The sequence below is a fragment of the Bos indicus genome, chromosome X (assembly GCF_029378745.1).
Source record: "Bos indicus isolate NIAB-ARS_2022 breed Sahiwal x Tharparkar chromosome X, NIAB-ARS_B.indTharparkar_mat_pri_1.0, whole genome shotgun sequence".
NCBI lineage: Eukaryota > Metazoa > Chordata > Mammalia > Artiodactyla > Bovidae > Bos > Bos indicus.
In genome coordinates, this window is record NC_091789.1 from 125,281,900 (window position 1) to 125,303,078 (window position 21,179).

At 34.8% G+C, this 21,179-nt stretch overlaps 1 long non-coding RNA gene across 1 annotated transcript in view; it reads left to right on the top strand.

Annotated features, from left to right (window-relative positions):
- LOC139181009 (uncharacterized) overlaps positions 1-21,179 on the top strand; it is a 146,272-nt gene that overhangs the window by 45,993 nt on the left and 79,100 nt on the right. The window contains exon 3 of the long non-coding RNA XR_011565166.1: positions 6,390-6,598. This is a non-coding gene — a long non-coding RNA (uncharacterized lncRNA). The remainder of the gene's footprint in view (positions 1-6,389; positions 6,599-21,179) is intronic.

The following is a 21,179-nucleotide window of genomic DNA, read 5'->3' on the forward strand; positions in this document are numbered from 1 at the left end:
TCTTACTAGATTTTGCAAGGGATATAAAATCATACTGACTTTTTTGGAAAGCTATTTAACATTTTAAAGCAACATTTTGAATTACATATCCTATACACAGTAATTCCACTTCTAGAATTGTACAGCTACTCAGGCAGGTATACAAAAGTATGGGTACAAAAAAAGCAACAGAGTAGTTTTTGAATAAATTACATTGTATCCATACTATGAATACTCTTCAAGTCTTGCAGTCACCTATGTCTATATTGTGAAGGTTTACACAAAACACCTCTAAGACATATTGCTAAGGAAAAAAAATGTGTTATAGTTTAATTCAGTTATATGCACAAATATATAAATATGTGTGCTAATGTATGTTTGTGTGTATATGATTCATATACAGACTTTACTGCTAATTATGGTTATCTTTGAGAAAGAGAAGTACATCTACAATTTTTTGAAATTTTACACTGAGCACACTCTATTTCTAATAAAAGAAAAAAACCAAATAGTCACGTGATGGCATATCACTAATGATTATTTTGGAAGACTTAATATCTGCTTTTTCTCCTTTTCATAAGTAGTACAGAATAGGATAAAACATTATACTTAAGTTGCAATTAGAAAAGAGAAAGAAAAGAAATATTAAGAAAATACATAAACAATGTGGAGAAAATAAATCAGTGAGTCACTTGAAGAAGCTGCCCTCTATTTATCAGTGGGATGATTAAGCCAAGTGAAGTGAAAGTCACTCAGTCATGTCCAACTCTTTGCGACCCCATGGACTATATACAACCCATGGAATTCTCCAGGCCAGAATACTGGAGTGGGTAGCCTTTCCCTTCTCCAGGGGATCTTTCCAACCCAGGGACTGAACACACGTCTCCCACATTGCAGGCAGATTCTTTACCAGCTGAGCCACAAGGGAAGCCCAAATAAGCCAAGGGTTGTAAGTAAAGTTGTCACATGGAATAATCTTTTATTGTTCCACTAGGATTAAATGTCATGTTTATTAGGAAGTTTATTGTATGTTAAAAGTCCTTGTTCCCATAATACCAGGAAAAATGACAATAATGGTCAAGTTTGTAATGACTCTTAAGTAAATATATAGAAAAAAGCATTAAAAGTATAATTTTTCATGTAGAATTTTGTGTCATTTTTTATGATATGTATAAAAACCTTATGAAAAATTGTTATTCTCAGAAAAAATGCACTTATGTGTAACTGTATGTAGGACCATGACCAAGTCCAGAGAATCACTTTGTTGGAGTCTTTGCAACCTCATGGTCTATAGCATGCCATGCTCCTATGTCCTCCACTATCTCCTGGAGTTTGCTCAAATTCATGTCCATTGAACCAATGATGCTATCTAACTGTCTCATCCTCTACCACCCCCTTCTCCATTTGCCTTCCACTTAGAACCACTTAGGTGCCATCAAAATCACTAGACAATTCAATGTATTTTGGAAGGGAAGAATAAAATATATAGTAAAAATCAGCTCCCAGGAATAATTTGTTGAAGCACAATGTTTACTCTGTGTGTGATTTAATATCACAGAAATTGAAAATATAATTAGTTGTGATTTGGACCAAAATAGAGCTCAGGTATAACATATATTCACATTTGAGGAAATGATTCTGATGGTTTTAAATGTGCCTGTCTCACATTTAAAGGGAGGTACAGTTGTCAATGAATGGTTGCATTTATGGAAATTTACCTTGAGAGAATAGCATTATGTAATGTTCAGGACTGGATTACAGAAGGGTGATTCCTAAATTCAGTTGTGCCATTCTTCTGCATAAACTTGGGAAAATTGCTTCCCTTCTCTGACCTCACTGTATTTTTATCAAACATATGAAGCCAAATGTAAATGTTTAAATTCTATGGGATTTATATACCTACATACATAGCACGAACATGAACATCATCCACTATATTCTACAATGCTAGCATTCAAATTTTCAGTAAATTAAACACCTTACCTTTTATATGGGCTTCCCAGGTGGCACTAGTGGTAAAGAACCCACCTGCTAGTGTAGGATACGTAAGAGACACGGGTTCAGTCCCTAGGTTGAAAAGATACCCTGGAGGAGGGTAGGGCAGTTTACTCCAGTATTCTTGCCTGGAGAATCACATGAACAGAGGAACCTGGTGGGCTGCAGTCCATGGGGTCACAAAGAGTCGGATATGACTGAAGTGACTTAGCACACTCATGCATACCTTTTATATAAAAATACCATTTTAAAGTAGTCATAAAAGTGAAAAATGTCCCCATGGTTTGAAGATTCATTCTAGAATACTACAGTATAGAAAATTCAGATATCCAAATACAATGGAATCATATAAACTCAAACACTAACATAACAGTGTAGCTGTCACAAACCATCAACCTATCTTTAATTTCCCAGTAGAATATCTTCACCAGGATACTGTACAGCTTTTATTTGAACTGCAGTGGCAGGAAACCACAGTTTTGAGAACTGTTTTAACATTGACCAGTGGATTGTTCCTTTATTCTGTTTAGCTGGAATCTAACTTCCTGTTAATTATTCCCATTGGCCCCATTTTTTACTTATGCCTTTACAGAACATGCTGAATTATTGAACATGCTAGGATTTGACTTGCATTCACATTGAATAGGATTGCATGTGCTTTAGAGTGGGAAGAATTGATCACCTGAAAAAAATGAATCTTCTGTTGAATAAGCTTTGAACACCATTCCAGTTGTTCATATCTTCATTAATTCCTATCAATATAATTTCCCCATAGTTCACTATGTAAAGAGCTTGCACAGATTTCATTAAAATTTTACCTGAGAGACTGATAATCTTTGAGTTTGTAAATGATATTCATAATCAACTTAATCATTTAATATGCTGGCATTTGGAATTACAATTTTTATTAATCATGTATCCATCAATCTTGCCAAATTCTCTTGTTAATTCTAATACATATAGATTGATGTTAGATAGTATAGAAATATACTTACACGATATGTGAATAATAAGTTTCATTTCTCCAGGCCAGAATACTGGAGTGGGTAGCCATTCCCTTCTCCAGGGGATCTTCCCCACTCAGGAATTGAACCGGGGTCTCCTGCATTGCAGGTGGATTCTTTACCAGCTGAGCTACTGGGGAAGCCCTACAGCTGGAGTGGGTTGCCATGTCCTCCTCCAGGGGATCTTCCCAACCCAAGGATTGAACCCAGGTCTCCCACATTGCAGGCAGATCCTTCCCTGAGCCACCAGGGAAGCCCAAGAATACTGGAGCGGGTAGCCTATCCCTCCTCCAGGGGATCTTCCCAACCCAGAGATCAAACCAGTGTCTCCTGCATTGCAGATGGATTCTTTACCAGCTGAGCTACCCAGGAAGCCCCAAAGTTTTACCTGGGAGTTTTATAGTCTTTGAGCTTGTAAATGATATTTATAATTAATTTAATCATCTAATTTGTTGCTGGCATTTGGAATTACAATTTTTATTAATCATGTATCCATCAATCTTGCCAAATTCACTCGTTAATTCTAATATATAATATATAGATGTTAGATAGTATAGAAATATACTCACACAATATGTGAATAATAAGTTTCATTTCTTCCTTTCTCATCTTTATGTCTTTTCTTTTTCACGTATTATTGCCCTATATAAGTACTGAATTGAAATGGTGACAAGAATCCTTTCTCATTCCTCATATCAGGAGAAGATTTAAATATTTCAGCACTTATTATGGAATTAGCTGCAGTTTTACGATTTTTTTTATAATCTTAATGGGTGATAAGTTATGTATATTTTTGCATTTATTATAATAATGGCACTATTTTGTTCCTTTGTTTTATTGAAGGGATTTGATTTCAAAGTATTAATTCAACAAGAATTCTTGGTTAAAACCCAATTTGTTCATTTTGTATCAGACTTGCTCTATCTTTAAATTCAGGTTGTTAAATATACTGAATTTTGTTGGCTTGTCTACTGTTTCAAGTCTATAATATCTTATGTAAGATGTGTCATTTCTTTATCAATTGTTGGAGAAAATTTACCAAGTTAGTCACTAGCGCATGTGATTCAGTTATGGAAAATTTTTCATTACAGTTGCAATTTATTTAATAAACATATGACTATAAACATTTCTAAGTTATTTTTGGTTGAATTTATTTACTTGGAGTTTTACATTTCATATAGTTTTAAATTTATTAGCATGAAACCACTTATATTTTGTTTCTCGATTCTGTAATGATGACATTTCTCATATAAATAATGTTTCTTATTATATAACAATATTATATAATGATAATGGCCCCTTACTGGGCCAACTTTAGTGACCATTCTTGATTAATGAATCCTTATTATGATTATATAATTAAGTGGCTTTATATCTTATAAAGGAGTCATCCTCCTTTCCTGAAAATCTAGTTTAGCATTAATTTGCCCATCCCAGGTTTCTTATTTCTTACCAATTTTGCATGGTATATCATTTTCTGCATTGTTACTTTCAACCCTACAGTACCTTTCAGCTTAAATTGCCTTTCATATAAACAGCATATACAATAACTGGGACTTTTTTTTCTTGTCTGAAAAACTTTACATTTTAATTGGAATGTTTATACTTTTAAAACAGAGAAGGCAATGGCACTCCACTCCAGTACTCTTGCCTGGAAAACCCGGGTTCAATCCCTGGGTCGGGAAGATCCCCTGGAGAAGGAAATGGCAACCTTAATATTTTACTAATATAGACTGACTTAAGCTAAAAAGGGATGTGTCATTATAATTAAAGGACTTCCCTGGTGGCTCAGACGGTAAAGTGTCTGCCTGCAATGCGGGAGACCTGGGTTTGATTCCTGGGTTGGGAAGATCCCCTGGAGAAGGAAATGGCAATCCGCTCCAGCACTTTTGCCTGGAAAATCCCATGGACGGAAGAGCCTGATAGGCTACAGTCCTGGGGTCGCAAAGAGTTGGACACGACTGAGTGACCTCACTTCGCTTCAATATAGACTGACTTTTAATTATCTCTCTTTTCCTCCTGTTTCTGTTTTATCTATCTATGTCTATTTTTGTGCTTGCTGCTGCTGCTAAGTCACTTCAGTCATGTCTGACTCTTAGCAACCCCATGGACTGCAGCCTACCAGGCTCCTCTGTCCATGGGATTTTCCAGGCAAAAGTACTGGAGTAGGGTGCTATTGCCTTCTCTGATTTTTGTGCTTACTTAGGTATTTATTAGACGATTTTTGTTATTCATTTTAAAGTCCTCTCTTGGATTTTTATCTGTGGCAATTTAAAAAGATGCCTACATTAAAAACAAAGGAAAACAAAACATGCCCACATATTTTTTGGCATTCCCTTGCTTCAAGTGTGTTAATGGGACTCCATGGACTGTAGCCCACCAGGCTCTTCTGTCCATGAAATTCTCCAGGCAAGAATACTGGAACGGGTAGCCATTCCCTTCTGTAGGTGATCTTTCCCGACCCAGGGATCAAACTCAGGTCTCCTGCTTTTTAGGCGGATTCTTTACTGTCTGAGCCACCAGGGAAGACCCTTGCTTCAAGAGATAGCCCCTTACTGGGCCAACTGTAGGGACTCTCTCCTAACCAATAAAATGCAGCAGTTTTGTTGCTGCATAAATTCAGTTCAGTTCAGTCGCTCAGTCATGTCTGACTCTTTGCGACCATATGGACTGCAGCACAACAGGCTTCCCTGTCCATTACAACTTCTGGAGCTTGTTCAAACTCATGTCCATCAAGTCGGTGATGCCATCCAACCATCTCATCCTCTGTCGTCCCCTTCTCCTCCTGCCTTCAATCTTTCCCAGAATCAGGTCTTTTCCAATGAGTCAGTTCTTTGCATCAGGTGGCCAAAGTATTGCAGTTTCAGCTTCAGCATCAGTCCTTCCAGTGAATATTCAGGACTTATTTCCTTCAGTAATTTAGCTGCATAATTTCTGCAGGTAATTTAGTTGCATAAATGCAGGTAATCTAGCTGCATAAATGCAGGTAATTTAGCTGCATGCTGCTGCTGCGTCACTTCAGTCGTGTCGGACTCTGTGTGACCCCATAGACAGCAGCCCACCAGGCTCTGCCGTCCCTGGGATTCTCCAGGCAAGAACACTGGAGTGGGTAATTTAGCTGCATAAATGCAGGTAATTTAGCTGCATAAATTACCAGGCCGGAATTCCAACCAACTGCCCTTACCAACTGCTGCCACTGGAGCATGCCATCTTGCCTCTTTAACCCAGTTTTTGCTGCGTGGGGGTAATTCCGCTTCTATCACATGGCGCTCGCAGTGTGAATTAAAGTTCGTCATGCAGTAAATTGTCTCAAGTTCTTTTATGTGGCTGTATCTTACTTAACTTTCAGTTTAGAAGGATAATGTTGATGATTGTAGAATTCAGAGGTGATGGTTTTATTTTTTCTTTCAGCTTTGGAAGAGTCTCCGTTTTCGCTGATTCTCCGTGGATTCTGCTGAGAAGGCAGCAGCCATCTTTTAAATCATTGTTCCAGGCTGCTGCTGCCAAGTCGCTTCAGACTCTGCGTGACCCCATAGACGGAAGCCCACCAGGCTCCCCCGTCCCTGGGATTCTCCAAGCAAGAACACTAGAGTGGGTTGCCTTTTCCTTCTCCAGGCTAGGTAATGTATTTTTATTTGTCAGATGTTTTAAATTGGTATACATTTGTTCACTTCACTGATACTCTTTATATTTCATATGTGAAGTGAAAGTGAAGTCGCTCTGTCATGTCCGGCTGTTTGCGACCCCATAGACTATATCGCCTACCAGATTCCTCCGTCCATGGGATTTTCCAGGCAAGAATACTGGAGTGGGTTTCCATTTCCTTCTCCATTATGTTTCATATAGATGCTTAATATATAGCTTAAAAATGAAATATTAAAAAAAAATCTATACCTATATTGTCAATCCAAATTGTTCAATTTATCTAAATAAAAATAGAACTATTTGATTGATAGTAACAACAACAGGCAACAAAAGCAAAAGAAAGTCTCCCAAGGGGGGAGGAATAATTTTTATTTCTTATTAAATATATATCTCTAAATTATATACAAAAGAGAATAAGCACATTCCACAAAAAATCCTAATTGTTTTTATAGTTGTTGATCTGTTTCTTAATGACATGCATGAAAAACTATGTAAGACAGAATTAAAATATAAAGAATAGTGAAGCGACGCTTATATTACCTACTGCAAGATCCTTGCTTTGGCAAATCATATTCTATTTGTGAAACTATTTATATAAACACAGCACATATAGAAATTGATTCAGTAACAGGCATTATATGGAACAAAAGGGAAAGTAATAAGAATAAATAAATATATATATATAATCTTAATATATAAAATGATTATTTCAAATAATTATAAAATGATTAAGTTGCAATAACGATTGAGCAACTTCACTTTCACTTTTCACTCTCATGCGTTGGAGAAGGGAATGGCAAGCCACTCCAGAGTTCTTGCTTCAAGAATCCCAGGGACAGGGGAAGCCTAGTGGGCTGCCCTCTATGGGGTCTCACAGGGTTGGACATGACTGAAGTGACTTAGCAGCAGCAGCATTTCAAGTTGGATACAGTATTAAAATACAAAAGAATATATAAAAAAGAAGTTTCTAAAAATGGCAAATTAATTGTCAAAAGCCCAGTACCATTTAGCATCAAGATGAGGAATATCTTATTTATTTTACACTAATTAGCAAACATTTCAATACAGATATTGAAAATTTATGCTTACTTTTGTTTAAAATGCTTCCTGTAGTTTACTGTTCCAACTTAGTTTATCATTTTATAATTATTTGAAATAATCATTTTATATATTAAGATTATATATATTTATTCTTACTACTTTCCTAGTTGTTCTCAGTAGAATAGTTGGGCTAGTGAAGTTGCTTAGTCATTACTGAAAGCAGACACCTTTCAATGTGTGTATATAGTCTTCAGTGTATGCGTATACTCTTTTTGGAATGAGTTTTTATAGTTGTTTTTCCTCCTATACCTTATTAATCAAATCTTTATATCAACTAGAGGAAAAACTTATTTTAAGGCAAATAAACTTCCAAAGTATAGATCTTTTTTGATCTCACTTGATTAATGTACTCTAAATTTTTTCATTGATTGCCTAAATGTTTTTTAAGTTCCCTACAAGGGCCAGATATAGATTATGTGGTGAAGTTATGTGATTTCACTAGGTATAATCTAGTGGAAAACAAGTAAATTTGGATTATATTATAGAAGATAAGTTTTGTGGTAATTATTTAAGCTATAGTAGTAATTCAAATGTTACCTGTACCTCTTTGTATTATGGTTACTTGCTAGTCTAGAATTTGGCAAAGCTTTTATTGTCTTGGCCTACTTAGATTTAAGAAGGTACCAATTTATGCCAATACAAAATTACAAGAGGAAAATTTCCCTATTTCTCATATTATTGGTCTTTTTTTCACATTTTATTTGAATATTTTATTTAAAATATTGATGGTTATTTTTTCCTTTAATTTCTTAAATGAGATAATTTTATATTCAGTTTAATATACAAATCTTGAGCTTCCACTGCAGTGAATTTTGCAAGTTATATATTTTATGTACAAAATGTTGTTATACATTTTTACTTTAAAAATCAGTTCTCTTTTTAATTTTCTGATTTCCCATTTGAATTCTTCTTTAATATGTTGTTTTGTTTATGTGGTTCAGAGTGGTTTAATTTTTATTTATTTTTAAAATTTCCAAATTTCTATTGGTTATTTTTTTCTAACAGCTTTATTGAGGCGTAATTTATATACAAAAAACTGCACATATTTAATGTGTATAATGGGCTGGAACACATGCATGTACCCATAAAAACATCATCACAATTAAGCAGCCATTAAGTAATTAACAGCCATTAGTTAACTAATCAAGCACACTTAATAAACAGTCATTTAATTTCAGTCCATTGTGTCAGAGAATATACTTAGCTTTATTTCAGTCCTTTTAAAACTACTGAAGTTTGTTTTATGATCTAGTATATAGTCCTCACTGGAAATGTTCCATTTGTAAATGCAAAGATTGTGTATTCTGCAATTGTTGGATGAGTATTTTATAGGTGTCTTCTAGGTCTAGCTGTTTGTGGTGTTGTCCATGTCTTGTATTACTTGTTGATTTTTTCATTGATTTTATTTATTTTTTTTTGCCCAGTTATTCTGTTCACTATTCAAAGAAAAGTATTGAAATCTCTTAATAATTATGGTTGAAGTATCTATTTTTCTTCTCAGTTTTGTCAGTTTTTTGCTTGAAGTATTTTTGGACTCTGTAGTTAGGAGTATATCTGTTTACAATTTTTCTTTGTGATTGACTCTGTTATCATTATCTAGTAACAGTTTTGTCTGTTTGTCTTCTTTTGTCTGATATTAATATGAAAGTGAAAGTGAAGTCGCTCAGTCGTGTCCGACTCGTTGCAACCCGTGGTCTGTAGCCCACCAGGCTCCTCTGTCCTTGGGATTCTCCAGGCAAGAATATTGGAGTGGGTTGCCATTTCCTTCTCCAGGAGAATCTTGCCTACCCAGGGATCGAACCCTAGTCTCCCGCATTGAGCCACCAGGGAAGCTCCACTCTAGCTCTCTTATGTTTGGTCTTTGTATGGCATACTTTTTTATTCTTTTACTTTTAACATGTTTGCAACTTTGCATCTAAGGTATGTCCTATATAGACAATACATGGTTGCATCTCATTTTCTTATTTAGCCTGATAATCTTTTCCTTTACTTAGATCACTTAATCCATTCACATTTAGTATTATTATTATCGGTATGGTTTTTATTTATGTCAGCATTTTTTTCTATGTGGCTCATGACTTTTTCTCCCTGTTTCTCACTAATTTCCTTTTATTAATTAGAACTTTGTGTGTAACATTTTAATTTCTTTAACAATTTTAACCATATTTTGTGGTTATCATCTTAGTGCTTTCTTATGTTATTAAGATAATATAAATCTTAAGTTATTAGAATCTACTTCCTATTTACACAAAATTTCAGTATAGTATGGAACATTTATTCTTATAACTCCCTCAGTTTTGTGCTATTATTATATATGTTATGTTTATATGTGTTACATACCCAGCAGTGCAGCTATATAATGTAGTAATTGTTTTATATAATCTTACTTCTGTTGAAAAAGCTAGAGGAAAGGAGAAAAATTATATTTATAGATTTTATTTTATATTAAAATTTCTGTGTACTAGTCCTGAATCTTTTCACTTCTTCCTGTGAATTTGTGTTGCCATTTGTTTTTATTTCTTTATTCCAATATAGATTCATTCAGAGCTCCCACTTTTGTGTTCTTATTATCAAATATATCACATTTGTGGGTTACATGACTAAAATACAGTTTTATAGATATTATGTTGTGCAGTTGTCTCAATAAGTTATGATGAGAAAGGAAGATCATTAAATATACTTTGTATTGTCATTACCTACATATTTATTTTTATGCGAGATTTTCATTCTTCCACATGGATTTTGTCTACTGCAACTCTTTCATGTTGCAAAACTTCCTTTAGAATTTCTCATATTTCAGGATTTGTAACAAGTTTTATTTGTATGTCTCTAGTCTTTGTTGTCAGAGAAGGCAATGGCATCCCACTCCAGTACTCTTGCCTGGAAAATCCCATGGATGGAGAAGCCTGGAAGGCTGCAGTCCATGGGGTCGCTGAGGGTCAGACAGGACTGAGCAACTTCACTTTCACTTTTCACTTTCCTACATTGGAGAAGGAAATGGCAACCCACTCCAGTGTCCTTGCCTGGAGAATCCCAGGGACAGGGGAGCCTGGTGGGCTGCCTTCTATGGGATTGCACAGAGTCGGACACAACTGAAACGACTTAGCGGCAGCAGCTGCAGTCTTTGTTGTTAAAAAAACAAAACAAAACAAAACAAAACAAAACTAGACATCTTAAATAATGTAGGAAATCTGGATACTGATTCTCCCACCTGGCTTGTTGTTGTTTGGTGATAAGGCTGGACTAATCATATGAATTCTGTTTCCACTACAGTGTACATCGTCTGATATATTTGCTCACGTTTTCCCCCATCTTTTTAATCTTTTAGCATGACTTCTTAGGGGTCCTTCTTCAGTTGCTATAAGGCACTTGTTGGTCAGATGTTGTGTATTTAAGACCCTGAACTGAAAAGATGTGGCTTAGAAACTGCTTTCATGATTCTGATGTTAAAATTGTATCTTTTCTTTCATCATTGGAAAGAGCTCCATTTTTCTGGTTGTCTATGAATCCTGTTGAGAAGGTAGCCATAATTTAAAATATTGTTCATGGATTAGTAGCATATATTTATTTCTCAGAAGTTTTTGGTAGGCATACGTTTGTTCACTTCATTAATATTATTTATATTTGATATAGATGCTTACAAATAGATGCTTTGATATAGATGCAAACATAATGCTTACTAATAGAAAAGACATTCAATAGATTTTATGTCAGAAACTTCAGTAGCTTTTATGTCAGTACAAATTGTTCCATTTATGTAAATAAAATGATAATTTACTTGACACTGGCAATAAGACAGTGCAAAAGCAAAAATATAGCGGTTTATATGAAATAACAAAAGTTCCAAATCAAACTTTTTTTCATATTAAATTTGTAGAGCTATCTGTACATATTTTACACAAATTAAAGCACATTCCAAGCAAAATGCCAAATGATTTATTATTATTGCTAATCTGGTGTTACTTTTAACTTGAATGAGAAACTGAATAAGAGCAGTCAAAAATCTCTTGATAAATAATAATGAAGTGACACTTGTTTTACCTACCTCAAAATAGTTTATAGCTATTATATAATATATAATACCGTTATACTTCAGTAAAATATATAATCTATATCAATAGTTAATATAAATACAGTATCACAATGAATCAGTAATAAACAATATATAGAATGAAAAGACAGTCATGAAAAGATATGCTTAAGATTATCTGTAGGCTTAATATATAGTTTTGTCATTTCAAATAATTATTTAAGAATAGGCTAACAAATGAACTTAGCAATTGCATCTAAGTATATATACAAACTAAACATAAATTGATGCTTAAATATGCTTAATACTTTGTGCAAGTTAAATGCATAACCAGACAGTTTTTGTCTTGATACCAGTTTATTGAAGGGGTATAAAGTTACACAAACTTTTTGATAGTAATTTGGCATTTTTTTTTACCAGTTTTAAATTTGCCTATACTTTTGAATAGTAATTTCCCTTCTAGTCCTGCATCTGACTTTGTTACCATACATGTACATTAAAGTATGTACAAAAAAGGCAAAGCTTCTATTTCTGAATAAATTATGCTTTGTCCCTATCAAGAACACTGTGCAGCTTTTGCAACCAATCAGGTTGACCTATATATGGACTTATGGAAGAAATTTTCAAGATAAATTGCTAAAAGAAGAAAGCAAATTATAAATTACTTTCAGATATGTGCAAAATTTCGGAGAAGGCAATGGCACCCCACTCCACTACTCTTGCCTGGAAAATCCCATGGACAGAGGAGCCTGGTGGGCTGCAATCCATGGGGTTGCAAAGAGTTGGACACGACTGAGCGACTTAACTTTCACTTTTCTCTTTCCTGCATTGGAGAAGGAAATGGCAACCCACTCCAGTGTTCTTGCCTGGAGAATCCCAGGGACAGGGGAGCCTGGTGGGCTGCCATCTATGGGGTTGCACAGAGACAGACACGACTGAAGCGACTTAGCAGCATATATTCTTTAATACATATTTATGTGTGTATCTGTTAATATATACACCTCATTTCTAATCATATTACTTTTGAGAATGAATATGTCTGAATTTTTCACTGAGCAAACAGTACATATGTAATTAATGAAAGATAAATAGAATCAAGATGGCATGTTTTGTGTTTCCCCTTTTTCCTGTTTCTTATAAACAGGATAAGAAATTATGCTTTAAAATAAGAGCATTAGAAAAGCATTCCACTGGCATTAAATGTCAAGTGTATTATAAAGTTTATCCTATGTTTAGCTGCTTTTGTTACCGTGGTATCAGAGACAGTAATAACAGTGATGAGGATTATAGTGACTCTCAAAGTTTATCTGATGAGTATATAGGAAAAGCCTTAAAAAATATAACCTTATGTTAGGAAGTGTTTGTGCCATTTTTAGTGATTTGTGTAAAAAGTTTGTTAATAACTATTTTTATCAGAAAAGTGTGGTTTTTTCACTGTATGGTACTTATCAGTCTTGCTAAATCTTTTATTTTAATACATTAGCTGCAGATTGTGTTTAGATAGCTGTGGAATATAAACACAATCTCTGAACAATGACGGTTGCATTTCTTCCTTTCCTGCATTGCCCTGGCAAGGACTGCCTTAAGATATTCAATAGAACTAGTGACAGTAGGGAGAAAGCAATGGTAACCCACTCCAGTACTCTTGCCTGGAAAATCCCATGGACGGAGGAGCCTGGTGGGCTGCAGTCCATGGGGTCGCTAGGAGTCGGACACGACTGAGCGACTTCCCTTTCACTTTTCACTTTCATGCATTGGAGAAGGAAATGGCAACCCACTCCAGTGTTCTTGCCTGGAGAATCCCAGGGATGGGGGAGCCTGGTGGGCTGCCGTCTATGGGGTCGCACAGAGTCGGACACGACTGAAGTGACTTAGCAGCAGCAGCAGCAGCAGCGACAGTAGACATTCCTGTACCCTTTTTGATCTCAAGAGGCAATTTTTCAGAATTTCATTTCTAAGTATGATGTTTGCCGCACTGTTATCAGTTTGAGGGTTCGGGGTGTTTTGTTTTGTTTTTTTTTTGGTTTGTTTTTAGTCTTGAGTGGTAAATTTTGTCAAATGGTTTCTCTGTATTTACTGCAATAGTACATGATCCTCTACCTTTCTTTTCTTTCAAGTGGTTTTATTTCAAAATGCTAAATGAAGAATTCATTCTTGGATTAACATCAGTTTATACATTGTGTTTTATAGTGATGCATCTCTTTAAAAATTAATTTATTTTTTATTGAAGGATAGTTACTTTACAGAATTTTGCTGTTTTCTATCAAACCTCAACATGATTCAGCCACAGCCATCCAAATATCCCCTCCCTTTTGAAACTCCCTCCCATCTCCCTCCCCATCCCACCCCTCTAGGTTGACCATGTTTGAGTTTCCTGAGACATATAGCAAATTCTATTTTACATATGGTAATGTAAGTTTCCGTATTACTCTTTCCATACATCTCACCCTCTCCTCCCCTCTCCCCATATCCATAAGTATATTCTCTATGTCCATTTCTCCATTGTTGCCCTGTAAATAAATTCTTCAGTACCATTTTTCTAGATTCCATATATATGTGTTAGATTATGGTATTTATCTTTCTCTTTCTGACTCACTCCACTCTGTATAATAGGTTCTAGGTTCATCCACTCACTAGAACTGACTCAAATGCGTTCCTTTTTATGGCTGAGTACTATGGCATTGTGTATATGTCCCACAACTTCTTTATCCATTCATCTGTGGGTGGACATCTAGATTGCTTCCATGTTCCAGCTATTGTAAATACTGCTGCAATGAACAGTGGGATACATGTGTCTCTTTCAATTTTGGTTTCCTCAGCGTATATGCCTAGGAGTGGGATTGCTGGGTCATATGGTGATTTTATTCCTAGTTTTTTAAGGAGTCTCCATACCGTCTTCCATAGTGGCTGTATCAATTTACATTCCCACCAACAGTTCGAGAGTGTTCCCTTTTCTCCACACCCTTTCCAGCATTTATTGTTTGTAGACTTATTGATGAGGGCCATTCTGACCTGTGTGAGGTGATATCTCACTGTAGTTTGTATTTGCATTTCTCTAATAATGAGCAATGTTGAGCATCTTTCCATGTGTTTGTTAACCATCTGTATGTCTTCTTTGAAGAAATGTCTGTTTAGGTCTTTTTCCCGATTTTTGATTTGGTTTTTTGTTTTTCTGGTATTGAGTTGTATGAGTGCTTGTATATTTTGGAAATTAATCCTTTGTCGGTTGTTTCATTTGCTATTATTTTCTCCCATTCTGAGGGTTGTCTTTTCACTTTGCTTATAGTTTCCTTTGCTGTGCAAAAGCTTTTAAGTTTAATCAGGTCCCACTTGTTGAAACTTTTTTTTTTTCCCCCATTACTCTAGGAGGTAGGTCATAGAGAATCTTGCTTTGATTTATGTCATTGAGTATTCTGCCTATGTTTTTCTCTAAGAGTTTTACAGTTTCTTGTCTTACTTTAGGTCTTTAATCCATTTTGAGTTTATCTTTGTGTATGGTGTTAGGAAGTGTTCTAATTTCATTCTTTTACATGTAGCTGTCCAGTTTTCCCAGCACCATTTATTGAAGAGGCTGTCTTTGCCTCATTGTATATTCTTGCCTCTTTTGTCAAAAATAAGATACCCATAGGTGCATAAGTTTACTTCTGGGCTTTCTATCTTGTTCCATTGGTCTATATTTCTGTTTTTGTGCCAGTACCATACTGTCTTGATGACTGTAGCTTTGTAGTATAACCTGAAGTCAGGAAGGTTGATTCCTCCAGCTCCATTCTTCTTTCTCAAGACTGCTTTGGCTATTCGGGGTCTTTTGTGTTTCCATATGAATTGTGAAATTTTTTGTTCTAGTTCTATGAAAAATGCCATTGGTAATTTGATAGGGATCACATTGAATCTGTAGATTGCATTTGGTAGTACAGTCATTTTCACAATATTGATTCTTCCTACCCAGGAACATGCAATATCTCTCCGTCTGTTTATGTCATCTTTGATTTCTTTCATTAGTGTCTTATAATTTTCTGTGTACAGTTCTTCTGTCTCCTAAGGTAAGTTTATTCCTAGATATTTAATTCTTTTTGTTGCAGTGGTGAATGGGATTGATTCCTTAATTGCTCTTTGTGATTTTTCATTGTTAGTATATAGAAATGCAAGTGATTTATGTGTATTGATTTTGTATCCTGCAACTTTGCTAAATTCACTGACTAGCTCTAGTAATTTTTTGATACTATCTTTAGGGTTTTCTATGCACAGTATCATGTCATCTATAAACAGTGAGAGCTTTACTTCTTTTCCGATCTGGATTCCTTTTATTTCTTTTTCTTCTCTGATTGCTGTGGCTAGGACTTCCAGAACTATGTTGAATAATAGTGAGGAAAGTGGACATCCTTATCTTGTTCCTTATCTTAGGGGGAATGCTTTCAGTTTTTCACCATTGACAGTAATGTTTGTTGTGGGCTTATCATATATGACCTTTACTGTGTTGAGGTAGGTTCCTTCTGTGCCCAATTTTTGAAGACTTTTAATCATAAATGGGTGTTGAATTTTGTCAAAGGCTTTTTCTCCATCTATTGAGATGATCATAAAGTTTTGATCTTTCAATTTGTTAATACGGTATATCACATTGATTGATTTGCATATATTGAAGAATCCTTCCATCCCTGGAATAAACCCAATTTGATCATGGTGTATGAGCTTTTTGATGTGTTGTTGAATTTTGTTTGCTAAAATTTTGTTGAGGATTTTTGCATATATGTTCATCACTGATATTGGCCTGTAGTTTTCTTTTTTTGTGTTGTCTTTGTCTGGTTTTGGTATCAGGGTGATGGTGGCCTTGTAGAATGAATTTGGAAGTGTTCCTTCTTCTGCAGTTTTTTGAAAGAGTTTTAGAAGGATAGGCATTAGCTATTCTCTAAATGTTTGATAGAATTCTCCTGTGAAGCCATCTGGTCCTGGGCTTTTGTTTTTTGGGAGATATTTGATCACAGCTTCTGTTTCAGTGCTTGTAATGGGTTGTTTATAATATTTCTTCCTGGTTCAGTACTGGAAGATTGAACTTTTCTAAGAAACTGACCATTTCTTCCAGGTTATCTATTTTATTGCCATATAGTTGTTCATAATAGTCTCTTATACTCCTTTCTATTTCTGCATTGTCTGTTGTAACCTCTCCTTTTTCATTTCTAATTTTGTTGATTTGATTCTTCTCTCTTTTTTCTTGATGAGTCTGGCTAAGGGTTTGTCAATTTTATCTTCTCAAAGAACCAGCTTTTAGTTTTATTAATCTTTACTATTGTTTAATTCATTTCTTTTACATTTATTTCTTTTTTTCCCCTAATAATTAGTCGTGTTGAGCATCTTTTCATGTGATTATTGTTTATTTGTATAGTTAATCAAGTCTTTGCCCATTTTAAAACTGGGCTGTTTGTTTTGAAATGTGTTTTTATAAACTTTCCAAATATTTTGGCAATTTCTAGTATTTCTTGCTATTATTTGTTTCTTTTTTTTATTTTTTAACTTTAAAGTATTGTATTGGTTTTGCCATATATCAACATGAATCCACCACAGGTATACACGTGTTCCCCATCCTGAACCCTCCTCCCTCCTCCCTCCACGTACCATCCCTCTGCGTTTTCATTTATTTTTGCTCAGTCTTTATGATTTCTTTCCTTCTACTAATTTTGTTTTTTTCTTCTTCTTCTTTCTCCAGTTGCTTTAAGTGTAAAGTTAGCTTGTGTATTCAGTGTTTTTCTTGTTTATTGAGGTCTGATTGTTTTGCTATAAACTTCCCTCTTAGAACTGCTTTTGCTGCATCAGAATAAGTTTTGATTGTCGTGTTCTCATTGTCATTTTTTCCTATTTCTTGAGTAACCTATTGGTTATTTAGAAACATGTTGTGTAATCTCCATGTGTTTGTGTTTCTTACATTTTTTTTCTTGTAATTGATATCTAGTCTTATATTGTTGTGGTCAGAGAGGATGCTTGATATGATTTCAGTTTTCTTAAATTTACTTAGGTTTGATTTGTGACCCAAGATGTGGCCTATCCTGGAGAATATTCTATGTACACTTGAAAAGAAGGTGTATTCTTCCACATTTATATGGAATGCCCTGACAATATCAATGAGATCCATCTCATCTAATGTATCATTTAAGACTTTTGTTTCCTTAGTAATTTTCTGTTTTCATGATCTATCCATTGGTGTGAGTGGGGTATTAATGTCTCCTACTATTATTGTGTTACTGTCATTTCTCCTTTTATGTCTGCTAGGGTTTGTGTTATGCATTGAGGTGCTCCTATGTTTGCTGCATAGATATTTACAATTGTTATGTCTTCCTCTTGGATTGATCCCTTGATCATTATGTAGTGTCCTTCCTTATCTCTTGTAATCTTCTTTATTTTAAGGTCTATTTTAAGGTCTATTTTGTCTGATATGAGGATTGCTACTCCAGCTTTCTTTTGTTTCCCATTTGCATGGAATATATTTTTCCATCCTCTCACTTTCAGTCTATATGTGTCTTTAGGTCTGAAGTGGGTTTCTTGTAGACAGCATATATATGGGTCTTATTTTTGTATCCATTCAGCCAGTCTGTGTCTTTTGGTTGGAGTATTTAATTCATTTACATTTAAAATAATTATTGATATATATGATCCTATTGCCATTTTCTAATTGTTTAGGGTTGATTTTCAGATTTTTTTACTTCTGTTGTGTTTCTTGACTATACAAGTCTGTTAAATATTTGTTGTATAGCTGGTTTGGTGGTACTGAATTATCTTACCTGTTGCTTGTCTGAAAAGCTATTTATTTCTCTATCAATTTTGAATGAGGTCCTTGTCAGGTACAGTAATCTTGGTTGTAGATTTGTTCCGTTTAGTACTTTAAATATGTCCTGCCATTCCCTTCTGGCTTACAGAGTTTCTGCTGAAAGAACAGCTGTTAAGCATATGGGGTTTCCCTTGTATGTTTCTTGTTGCTTTTCCCTTGCTGCTTTTAATATTCTTTCTTTGTGTTTAGTCTTTGTTAGTTTGATTAGTATGTGTCTTGGCGTGTTTCTCCTTGGGTTTATCCTGTATGGGACTTTTTGTGCCTCTTGGACTTGATTGGCTATTTCGTTTTCCATGTTGGAGAAATTTTCAGCTATAATCTCTTAAAAAATTTTCTCATACCCATTCTTTTTCTCTTCTTCTTCTGGGACCACTATAATTAGAGTGTTGGTACATTTGATATGGTCCCAGAGGTCTCTGAGACTGTCTTCAGCCCTTTTCATTCTTTTTACTTTATTCTGCTCTTCCTAACTTGTTTCTGCCATTTTATCTTCCAGCTCACTGATTCGTTCTTCTGCTTCAGATATTCTGCTATTAATTCCTTCTAAATTATTTTTAGTTTCAGTAATTGTGTTGTTTGTCTCTGTATGCTTATTCTTTAATTCTTCTAGGTCTTTGTTAATTGATTCTTGCATTTTCTCCATTTTGTTTTCAAGGTTTTTGATCATCATTACTATCATTATTCTGAATTCTTTTTCAGGTAATTTTCCTATTTCTAGTTTGTTCCTTCATTTGTGCAGTATTTCTCTGCCTTGTCATTTTTTTCTTTTTTAAGTTATTGTTTTTGAGTTCTCCTTTTCCCAGGCTTCAAGGAAACTTGAATTCTTTCTTCCTTTTTGTTTCTGCCCTCCTAAGGTTGGTCCAGTGGTTTGTTTATAGGATGAGATTTGTGCTGAGTTTTTGTTTGTTTGTTTGTTTGTTTGTTTCTCTGAAAGGCAAGGCTGAGTGAGGTGGTACTCCTGTCTGCTGATGATTTGGTTTGTATTTTTTGTTGTTTGTTGTTTAGATGAGGCATCCTTCACAGGGTGTTACTGGTGGTTGGGTGATGCTGGGTGTTGTATTCAAGTGGTTTCCTTTGTGTGAGTTCTCACTATTTGATGGGGCTTCCCTGGTGGCTCAGACAGTAAAGCATCTGCCTGCAATGCTGGAGAGCCGGGTTCGATCCCTGGGTCGGGAAGATCCTCTGGAGAAGGAAATGGCAACCCACTCCAGTATTCTTTGCTGGAAAATCTCATGGATGGAGCCTGGTAGGCTACAGTCCATGGGGTCGCAAAGAGTCAGACAGGACTGAGCGACTTCACTTCACTTCACTTCTTCAGGGTTAGTTCTCTGGTAGTCTAGGGTCTTGGAGTCAGTGTTCCCACTCCAAATGCTCAGGGTTTGAGCTCTAGTCAGGAACCAAGATTCCACAAGTGGTTTGTTATGGCATTAAGAGAGAGTAAAACAAATACCCAAAAATGAGTAACCCAAGATGAACCCCAGACCAATGGAAGTTACAAAATCAGGAAAATAATAATTAAAATAATGGGGATGGGGAACACATGTATACCTGTGGTGGATTCATTTTGATATTTGGCAAAACTAATACAATTATGTAAAGTTTAAAAATAAAATAAAATTAAAAAAAATAATGGAATATACACATATACATATATAGCTATGAGAAAATTGAAAACAACCCAACAAAAATAAAGTACAGTAGATTGATCTGGCAAACAAAGGAAATCAAAAATTATATTTACCAGTTAAGGACAAAACTAACTTAAGCACAAACTGGAAAACAAAACTAAAGCAAGGTGCCAAGTGGGGAATAAAGCAATGAAAACAAAACTAACAGATATGTTGAGAGGAAAGGAAAGAAAGAAAAGAAATAAGGAATAGATATACAGAGTTAAATAGAGGTAGATGAAGAAGATTCATATACATTAAAGGTTAACTACAAGACAAAAGAACAGTTGAAAGGCAAACAAAGGAATAAATATAGAAAAAATATCATAGGATTAAAAAATTAAAAATTATAAAAAAGAGAAGAGAAAGAAACGGAAGGAGAAAGAAAAAAGGGAGAAAAAAAGGAAAACTCCACAGAACTGCAAAAGCCCAATGTAGAGGCAGAGGTTTATAACAACAATAGAAAGTGTGACTGAATATATACATATACACATATACTGATAAGCAAAATCAAAACAGTCCAACAAAAATTAAGTACAATAGATTGACCCAGCCAACAAAGGAAACCAAAAATTATATCTACCAGAGCAAAACTAATTAAAACACAAACTGGAAAAGAAAACTAAAGCAAGGTGCCAGTTGGGGAATAAAGCAGTGAAAATAAAACTAAGAAATATGTTGAGAGGAAAGGAGAGAAAGAAAAGAAAGAATAGATATGAAAAGTTATGGAAGTAGATAAAGAAGATTTATATATTTTAAAGATTAACTGCAAGGGGAAAAGAACAGTAGGAAAAGCAGACCAAGGAATAAATGTAGAAAAAATAATAATAGATTTAAAAAATTAAAATTAAAGAAAAAGAAAAAAAGAGGGAAATTCCATAGAGCTGGAAAAGCCTAACATAGAGGCAGAGGTTTATGACAACAATGAAAAATGTGACTAAGGA